This window comes from Thamnophis elegans, chromosome 15, assembly GCF_009769535.1.
Source record: "Thamnophis elegans isolate rThaEle1 chromosome 15, rThaEle1.pri, whole genome shotgun sequence".
Taxonomy (NCBI): Eukaryota; Metazoa; Chordata; class Lepidosauria; order Squamata; family Colubridae; genus Thamnophis; species Thamnophis elegans.
In genome coordinates, this window is record NC_045555.1 from 43502642 (window position 1) to 43512884 (window position 10243).

Here is a 10243-nt window from a genome sequence, read left to right on the forward strand (position 1 = left end):
ATTTGCTCTGTAATCTCCAACTCCTACACTGTAGAAACATTTGGAGCACACATCTTAACCAGGGTAAAGCAATAGATGCAATTTACATAGACTTCTGTAAAGCCTTTGATTCAGTGGTACACAACAAACTACTGTTGAAACTAAGTTCTTACACCATCTCTGGATCCCTGCACTAGTGGATAGCCGCATTCCTGTCCAACAGGCAACAAATAGTCAAAATAGGGAGGGCTCTATCAAATCTGGCACCAGTTAACAGCGGTGTCCCCCGAGGCAGTGTTTTAGGACCCACACTCTTTCTGCTTTACATCAATGACCTATGCGATCATGTTAAAAGCAGCTGTATCCTCTTCGCTGGTGACATAAAATTATTTAACACCACTGGCAATGCTTCTGCCCTACATAGTGACCTTGACTATGTGTCAGAATCGTCTCGCATTTGGCAACTCCAAATCTCAACTACCGTATATACTCGAGTATAGGCCGACCCGAATATAAGCCGAGGCACCTAATTTTACCACAAAAAACTGGAAAAGTTATTGACTCGAGTATAAGCCTAGGGTGGGAAATGCAGCAGCTACCGGTAAATTTCAAAAATAAAAATAGATACCAATAATGTTTTTGAATATTTATTTCAAAGAAAAACAGTAAACTAGCGGTGTATTCAATGAAATACTTCACTCACCTCATGATGCTGATGTCCCGCTGTGATGATGATGTCCCGTGCAGCCGCGGGAGCGATGTCCCGCCTCCTATGACACACGGCACAGTGATTCCTATCATTGGATCACTGTACCAGAGGAGGTGGGACATCGCTATGTGGCTGCTTGCCATAACAAGGAGGAGGTGGGACATCGTTGCAGAGCGGCAGGAGGGGGAGGAAGGGGAATCGTAAGACAGCCCTGCATTACATTAGAACGTGAGGAGGGGGGATGGTGCGGTGCGCGCTGCGCGGCAAACTGACACAGAGGGAGGGGAAACTCACAGGGGCACTGGGCCATTCACGAGTGTCACCCAGCGGCATGGCCCCGCCCCTTTTTCTCCTCCATTTCGGGCAAATTTTTCACTGACTCGAGTATAAGCCGAGGCGGCTTTTTTCAGCCCAAAAAGTGGGCTGAAAAACTAGGCTTATACTCGAGTATATACAGTAATAAATGCTCTCTCCTGCACATTGGCAAAAAATAATAATAATCAGAACACCAAATACAAGTTGGGTGGAAACCATCTCATAGATAACCCTCACTTTGTCAAGGACCTAGGAATACTCATCTCAAATGATCTAAGCCCCAGAGCTCACTATAATAGCAATAGCAATAGCAATAGCAGTAGACTTATATACCGCTTCATAGGGCTTTCAGCCCTCTCTAAGCGGTTTACAGAGAGTCAGCATATCGCCCCCAACAATCCGGGTCCTCAGCATTGCCAGCATTTTAACAGCATTGCCAAAAAGGCATTAAGAGTAGTTAACCTAATTTTGCGAAGCTTCTTCTCCGGTGACATTGTACTGCTAACTGGGGCATACAAAACCTTTGCCAGGCCAATTCTTGAATACAGCTCATCCGCCTGGAACCCACACTGTATTATTGGACATTAACACAATTGAGCGGGTCCAGAGGTATTTCACAAGAAGAGTCCTCCACTCCTCTACTCCCTTATGCCACCAGGCTCGAAATTCTGGGTTTGGACAATCTTGAACTGCACCTCCGATCTAAGAATAGTACATAAAATTGTCTGCTACAACGTCTTCCCTGTCAGGGACTTCTTCAGCTTCAACTACAATAATACCGTGACCCGACAAATACGTGAACGTCAAAAGCGTGCCGACAAAACCACGGTGCTAAAACCGCGATGTCAAAAGCGTGCCGACAACAGTGCGCCGACAGAAGTGCGATTTAAGTTAAGGTAAGGTTTAGGGTTAGGTTTAGGGTTAGGTTTAGGGTTAGGTTTAGGGTTAGGGTTAGGTTTAGGGTTAGGTTTAGGGTTAGGGTTACAGCGCGCTTCTGTCGGCGCGCTGTTGTTGGTGCATTTCAGCGCTCATTTGTCGGCACGGTTTTGTCGGTGTGGTTTTGTCACCGCGGTTTAGTCAGACACACTTTTGTCGTTCGCGCATTTGTGGAACCCAATAATACATGGGCAAACTATCCATACAAACTAGTTGGAGAAAATACAACTTCAGCAACAGAGTGGCCAATACCAGAAATGGTCCGCCTGACTCCGTTGTTACAGCCTCAAAGTCTCCCAGCTTCAACCTTAAGCTGTCTACCATGGACCTTACCCCATTTCTAAGAGGTCCGTAAAGGGGGTGTGCATAAGTGCACAAGAGTGCCTACCATCCCTATCTTACTGCCCCCATTTATTTGTATTCATTTCCTTTGTTCATGTCCATGTTCATACTTATACCTGCTATCTTGTACATGTTTGACAAATAAATAAAATAATAAAATAAATAAATAGTCCAGACCCCTGTTCAAGCAGGAGATCCTACACCATTTCAGAGAAGTGACTATCTGGTCTCTTCTTACAAAACCTCCAGTGATAAAGCACCAACAAGGCCTGAAGACAAGCTGTTCCACATCAGGCTTGCATTTCAGTTCTGCCTCTCGATCCCGCTCTTTAAAAAATGTCTGGTGGAATACATTGTTGACAAAGATCGAATTGAAAGAGCAACTAAGAAATCAATGTCTCTCTGTTGGCTAGTGAAGCTGCAATACAGATAATCAGGATCATTGCTGGGCGTATACAGACCTTTTTGCTTATGCACCTTGTAATTATAATCTATGCATTTTGCACATAGATATTCAAATTATATTCCATTGCAAGCTTTGTGTAGGATCTATTCAGTATCAAGTTCTTCCAGACAGCACAACTAGGTAAGTTAAAGTATATTCTCTAATTTTTGTCCTAAATTTGTATGGAAGATATTTTTCTCTTGCAATACTGTTTTAGATGCTTATTAGTCTTTTTTCAAAAAAAATATATTATTATTTCCTTGAAGTATAATCCTTCAGTTGAGAGAACATTATAGATAAAAATATTGTTTGGATAACTAAAGACCAGGAAACTCCCTTGTCTTCTTAAAAATATTGTGAATACCATTGATCAAAATGATTACATTCATATCTGAACAAGCTGTCACAACTAAACAATAATATTTTCTAGTTCCTGCTTGAAATTCTTTCTCTTTAATACATTATATAAATATGGGAAAAGAAAGATAGGGTGCATTTGCAGTGACTTTCCCAGAATGTTTTAATTATTCTAGAAACAAATTTCCAAGTCCTCCAGGCCAATTTCAAAATTAACATATGAGTATTAAATTGTGATCACTTACCATTCATTTTTTTTTAAAAAAAAAATTCTACACATAGCGCTAAGGCTTCAAATATCACTTACATAATGGTAGAAATTCACCAAAAGAAGGAGCAAAATACCAAGCTTAAATTGCCAGATTGTTAGATACCTGTTTTTCAAGGAAAGGGAACCTGAACAACAGAAAGAAAAATTATAATCTTACAAACCTTGATGTTTAGAGGTAGGAAATCTGACAGATTTGACTCATTAACAAGAGGAAGGGAAGTGGAATGTGCTGCAGATAATAGGAAAAAAAAAACACATTTCTCTATTGTAAAGCAAAAGCAGCAATGAAGATTCCATTTTTCAACCAAGGATGAAATGTTGAGATACAGTATCTAGCCTGCTTATGGACAATGAAATGTTGTCAGGGGGGCCTTTGCCCAGGTTCGTCTGGTGCACCAATTGCGGCCCTATTTGGATCGGGAGGCACTTCAAACGGTTACTCACGCCCTTGTCACCTCGGCTGGATTATTGCAACGCGCTCTACATGAGGCTACCCTTGAAAAGCGTTCAGAGACTGCAGTTAGTCCAGAATGCGGCCGCACGAGCGATATTGGGTGCACCAAGGTACACCCACTTTATACCTGTCCTCCGCGAGCTTCACTGGCTACCAATTGGTCTCCGGACGCAATTCAAGGTGTTGGTTATTACCTTTAAAGCCCTACATGGCTTAGGGCCAGCGTACCTTCGAGACTGCCTACTGCCACATACCTCCCAGCGGCCAGTAAGATCCCACAGATTGGGCCTCCTTCTGATGCCGTCAGCCAGACAGTGTCGGCTGGTGGCGCCCCGGAGGAGAGCCTTCTCTGTGGCTGCTCCGAATCTTTGGAATCAGCTACTCCCAGAGATCTGTACCATACCCACTCTCATGGCCTTCAGGAAAGCTGTAAAAACCTGGCTGTTCTGGAAGGCCTGGGGCTGTTGACCTCACTGTTGAGGTCCTGCCCCGAAGAGAATGAATGTATGATGTGTTGCTATTTTAAACCGTTTTCTTTCGTTATGTGTTCGTTATGTGTCTTTTTTCCCCTTTTTTTGTAAGCTGCCCGGAGTCCTTCGGGATTGGGCGGCATATAAATTTTATAAATAAAATAAAATAAATAGTTTCTCCCCTAAACAGGTTCCTTATAAGGATGCCTTTTAAATGAACTTTAATGAGTGAATATTTTTATTATGAGATTTGCAAACAAAACATTAAAAATAAAGATGAAATGTTACATTTAGTGGTGAGTTCATCACTCGATTGTCAAAGTTTGCCTAATTTTACAGACTACATAACAAAATATACGTTCAAAGAGACTAAACATTGGCTGGCAAGGGGGGATGTTCCCATTGTTTTAGGACTTTTCCCATAATAGGAAATTGTTGTTTATTTTATTTGTTTATTTAAAACAGTTATATATCCCCCAAAATTCTGGGTGCATCTTAATTGGGTGACAAGCCCTAAGGATGCATAAATGTTCTGTAAGTATTAGTAGTATTGTTTTCATTAGGTGTTCATTGAACAGTAGCACAATCCTAAAATAAGGATGCTTGTTCTTGGATTGGTGAGGCATTACGCCACATATTACTTACATAATTACTATTATTTCTTCTGAATTCAGATCCTTAAAGTATACCCAGTAAATATACTGGATATATTTACAGCTATGGTGTGCATAACTGTAAATATACTCAGTTAGACAGTATAAGTAATTATTCTTAATGTGTCAGAAAAAGAATATGTCAGATTCATCAGCTTTGATATGAATAATACATAGGTTGCAGATATTGAAAGAAAAACAAAAATATTTCTACAAAGTCTTGGAAAGTAATCACCTTCCCCCCTCCCTCCCTTACTTCCCCACTCCCCCCCTCTTGTTTTATGCCACTTTTTTATATATACCTGAAGGTAGCAAATATACCTAATACTCCTTCCTCCTCTTATTTTCCACACAACAACAACCTATGAGATGAGTTATAGGCTGAGAGAAAGTCATTCAGCTGGTTTCTAGGTCACCACTTTAACCACTACACCTAACTGATTCTTTTGTAAGATACATAACTAATAATTCTTTGCCTCTGATCTATTGCTTTGGAAACCATTTAATCCAAGCTAAATGGCATGTTATAGTCACCCCACCCAGGGCCGGATTTAGATGAAAAGAGGCCCTAGGCTATTCCACTTATGAGGCCCTTTCACCTCCCATTTTTAAGTTTGTAAATTACACGAGAGACAATAAAATACATCATTACTGTGATATATATCAATATATATCAATATATATATAGCTGGCTTCCCGACGGAGGGCGGCTCTGCTCTGCAGCAAAGGCAGCGAGGCCAGCCGCCTCCCCTGCTGCGCTCAGCTGCCCGGCTCGGCCCCCTCGCCCTCACCTGCCTGGCCGCTGGTGGGCTCCGCGTCGACGGGGCGGCTACTGGGAGCGGCCACGCCTCTCGCCCGACCACCAGTGCCGGGAACGTGGGTGGGCTCCCCAACTGCCACGGCACTGGAACGATCTTAACCAATACATTTTTATGTTTGTTTATTAGTTACATGCGTAGAATTTCTCCTTATTTTCGGTTCAGTGTTTTAGTGTTCACTGTTTTTAGAATAGTGTAATTTTAATTTTGCTAACAATTTGAATGTAGGCCCCTCTTGATCTTGAGGCCCTAGGCTGAAGCCTAGTTAGCCTATAGGGAAATCCGGCACTGACCCCACCATATTAATTTTATATTTTATTTCCCATAATAAATCTACAACATTTATTTTTTATGAAACTTAGATATATCCATAAGATGAAACGATCTTCCCTTTTTCAGCGTATTGTGACCAACGCACAATTTAAACGAAGATTCAAGGAATCATCAAAGCCAACTCCTCCATTTTTAATATCTGGCCAAACTTTTGTATAGTGCAGTTAGAGGATTCATTTAAACTAGAATGAAATCGTTGATTAGTCTTGTGCCTACATCAGGGGTGGGTTCCGGCCAGTTCTAACCGGTTCTAAAGAAGAGGATCAACAAATCTACCATGCCGTTTAGAACCAGTTCTAAATGGCCCCGCCCACCGCTCACTGATTGGCTGGCTCACAATTGCCCCAACCGCCTCTAAGAGCCCTATCTAAACCCACTTATTTTTTTTTCTTCTTGGTTGCTAAGCAAGAGTGTCGTTAAGTGAGTTGGCCATATCCCACCAGGTCACATGACTGCCAAGCCACTCCCACCCAGTCATATGACTGCCAAGCCACTCCCACAAAACAGGCCACACCCACAGAAGAGGTTCTAAAAAAAATTGAAACCCACTACTTGCCTACATACAGGGCGGGGCATAACCTTTTCCTAGGGGGTCACAGCAAGATCGACAGCAGTTTACAACTTCCGCGACACCTCATTTTAAAGCCCATAAAAAACTGAATTGAATGAGCTATTAAATGTTAAATTTGCTTTAAGAATGGCTGGAAAATTCGATTCGGAAGAACAAAGGATCATTGACAGAATAAAATGCATTGCCTTTCGAGAGGCTCGCGATGCTGGAGCGACGTTTATCAATCGAAAATGGATTGCAAACAAATTGAAACGTCATCCGGATTGGGTTACTGATAATTGGAACAAAACAGCCCAAGAATGTTTCACAAAATTTGGAGAAGGGCGTCCTCTGCAACTGTCCCAAGAAAGCAAAGCCATCATTGCAACTGGCAGTCGCAAACAACGAAAAGGAAACCGAAAAGTGGCCCAAGAAATCCTTCAAATTCGTGGAAAACGAGTTGATCAAAGGACAATCGGCCGATATCGAGAACGAGAAGGTTTGAAGCCATTCCACGTCATTTGCAAACCATTGAAAACTCAAACACACGTTCAAGATCGGCTTTGGTTGTGCGATTGGTTGTCTGAATGGACCGAGGAAGATTTTCTTCATTTGGCGCCATCTGACGAATTCTTCGTTTATGCCATTCGAAAACCGAATTTCCAGAACGATCGAATTTGGGCTAAAGACGTCGACGACATCGCCAAACATGAACGATATCGACAAATCGTTCGCAATCCGACTTGCATCAGGATTTTCGTCATTTTCACAGCCAAGAAACTGCATTGGGTTTTGAAGGATAAAGGGGAATCCTGGGATGGCAGTTATTTCCGTGAGAAAATTTTATTGGAGAATGTCATTCCATTTCTCAGTGATCCAGACAATGTCTTGGTGGTTGGTGAGGCTGTCTTTCTTCATGACAAAGCTCCTTGCATGCGTGCAAATGCGACTCAGCAATTGTTAAAGGAAAACAATGTCGAATTTTGGGGCAATGACGTCTGGCCGGGAAATTCGCCAGATCTCAATCCGGCAGAGAACATTGGGGCCATAATTAAGGATGAAGTGGAAGCTCTGATGATTCAGGAGCAAGGTCAAAATCGATATTCGGTTGAAACTTTGAAACTTTTTCAAACTGTGTTGAAAAATCTGGAAAATCGAACGGAACTGTTTGAAGATTTGTTGTGTTCTTATCCACCTCGTTTGAATGCTGTTCGAAGGGCTAATGGTGGTCATACTGACTATTAAATCGTGTCAATAAACTCAGTTTTTGATGGGCTTTCGAATGGTGTATGAATTATTTGTGTTGTTATTACAAGTGTTGCTGTGACCCCCTAGGAAAAGGTTATGCCCCGCCCTGTACATAACATTGGGAGCAAAATAAGTCAAGCTGAATCAATTTTTTATTTTGATTGTGTCTTTAGTTTCATAGATGTCCTTCTCTGTGCCTCTTCTGTAACATCCTTAAAAATGGAGGTTTATTATTGCCTATTTTGGGCTGTTAATAACTTCTTGTAACCAGGGTTCTTTATTACCAAACACAGGATCATCCTTTTACAATAACAGTTGAAGCTGAACCAAGGTATAAAAACTGATAAAGTGTATTTTTGACTATGGTGTCCCTCTTTGTGACCACCATGTGCCTTTATCAATTGATTCTGTATTGGGAATCTGCTGCTAGTATACGCACATGCTGAAACTGTCTGTTTTCAATACATTACATACAATCAATTTAACAGTATTATGTAAGTTCTATGTAAACTCACAGCTCTAAATCCTGGCACTCATGAGTCAAAGAGAGCAGTGACTCGTAACCTCCAAGCTTTAGAGTAATAAAACATTATTAGGACTCTTGAATTTTATTGGATTATTTTGCTATGACAGTAGAATTAGTCCAGAAATGTAACACTATAGACAAGTAGTCCCACTTACCTACTACTTTGTTTAGCAATTAAACAAAGAGCCGAGGTGGCGCAGTGGTTAGGGTGCAATACTGCAGGCCACTTCAGCTGACTGTTATCTGCAGTTCGGCGGTTCAAATCTCACCGGCTCAAGGTTGACTCAGCCTTCCATCCTTCCGAGGTGGGTGAAATGAGGACCCGGATTGTTGGGGGTGATATGCTGACTCTGTAAACCACTTAGAGAGGGCTGAAAGCCCTATGAAGCGGTATATAAGTCTAACTGCTATTGCTATTGCTAATTAAAGCTACAACACTGTAAAAAGAAAATAGCTTTGTAACCAATCCTTGCAGAGTGCATTTATGAGTATCACAGTGGTGTTGTTAGCATTAGCAGTTAGACTTATATACCGCTTCATAGGGCTTTCAGCCCTCTCTAAGTGGTTTACAGAGTCAGCATATCGCCCCCCACAGTCTGGGTCCTCATTTTACCCACCTCGGAAGGATGGAAGGCTGAGTCAACCTTGAGCCGGTGAGATTTGAACCGCTGAACTGCAGATAGCAGTCAGCTGAAGTGGCCTGCAGTACTGCATCCTAACCACTGCGCCACCTCGGCTCTCCATATCATCCATCCATCTATCTATCTATCTATCTATCTATCTATCTATCTATCTATCTATCTATCTATCTATCTATCTATCATCTATCTATCTATCATCTATTATCTATCTATCTATCTATCTATCTATCTATCTATCTCTATCTATCTATCTATCTATCTATCTATCTATCTATCTATCTATCTATCTATCTATCTATCTATCTATCTATCTATCTATAGCAATAGCAATAGCAATAGCAGTTAGACTTATATACCGCTTCATAGGGCTTTCAGCCCTCTCTAAGCAGTTTACAGAGTCAGCATATCTCCCCCAACAACAATCCGGGTCCTCATTTCACCCACCTCGGAAGGATGGAAGGCTGAGTCAACCTTGAGCCGGTGAGATTAGAACCGTTGAACTGCAGATAGCAGTCAGCTGAAGTGGCCTGCAGTACTGCACCCTAACCACTGCACCATCTTGGCTCTTTGTTTAATGGCTGTTCCATGATCATGTTGTGGCTGTTCCATGATCATGAGTCTCTTGTTCAGGTGCTTCGGAACTGGTTTATGACAATTAGAGTTGATAGAGAATAAACGAAGAAGTAAAATTGTAGATCACGCTCACCTGATGCCTTGTTTTAAAACCATAGTGATTTGCTTAATGACCAAAAGGAAAGCAAGATTGTAAGCCCATCACAGTCACCTGATCCGCCTTTCAGTTCTATTTAATACTTAAATTCAGATATACTTTCTTGATTGGAATTTATTTACATAATTCATTATATTTGACTCCCTGTGACTGTGAGAGAACACTTCCCTACTACTGGTCCCTAAAAAGCTGTTATGCCTGTCTTATCTAAATAAGATACAATAAACAAATGGCATTGCAATCTTAATTTGAGGATTTGGATCACACATTATTTTTATAAGCCCTATGATGATTTCTTTGCACCTTATGCAAGGACCAAAGACCAATTAAGATGGAAGTTTGATTTTTCCGTTCTATTAGTCGATTAATCTCCTATTAATCTATTAATCTCCTAAGAGCCGAGGTGGCGCAGTGGTTAAATGCAGCACTGCAGGCTACTTCAGCTGACTGCAGTTCTGCAGTTCGG

General features: G+C 41.5%; 1 protein-coding gene across 3 annotated transcripts in view; it reads right to left on the reverse strand.

Moving 5' to 3' along the window:
- LOC116518470 (putative lysosomal acid lipase/cholesteryl ester hydrolase) overlaps positions 1 to 10243 on the reverse strand; it is a 96449-nt gene that overhangs the window by 68665 nt on the left and 17541 nt on the right. The window lies entirely within an intron of this gene.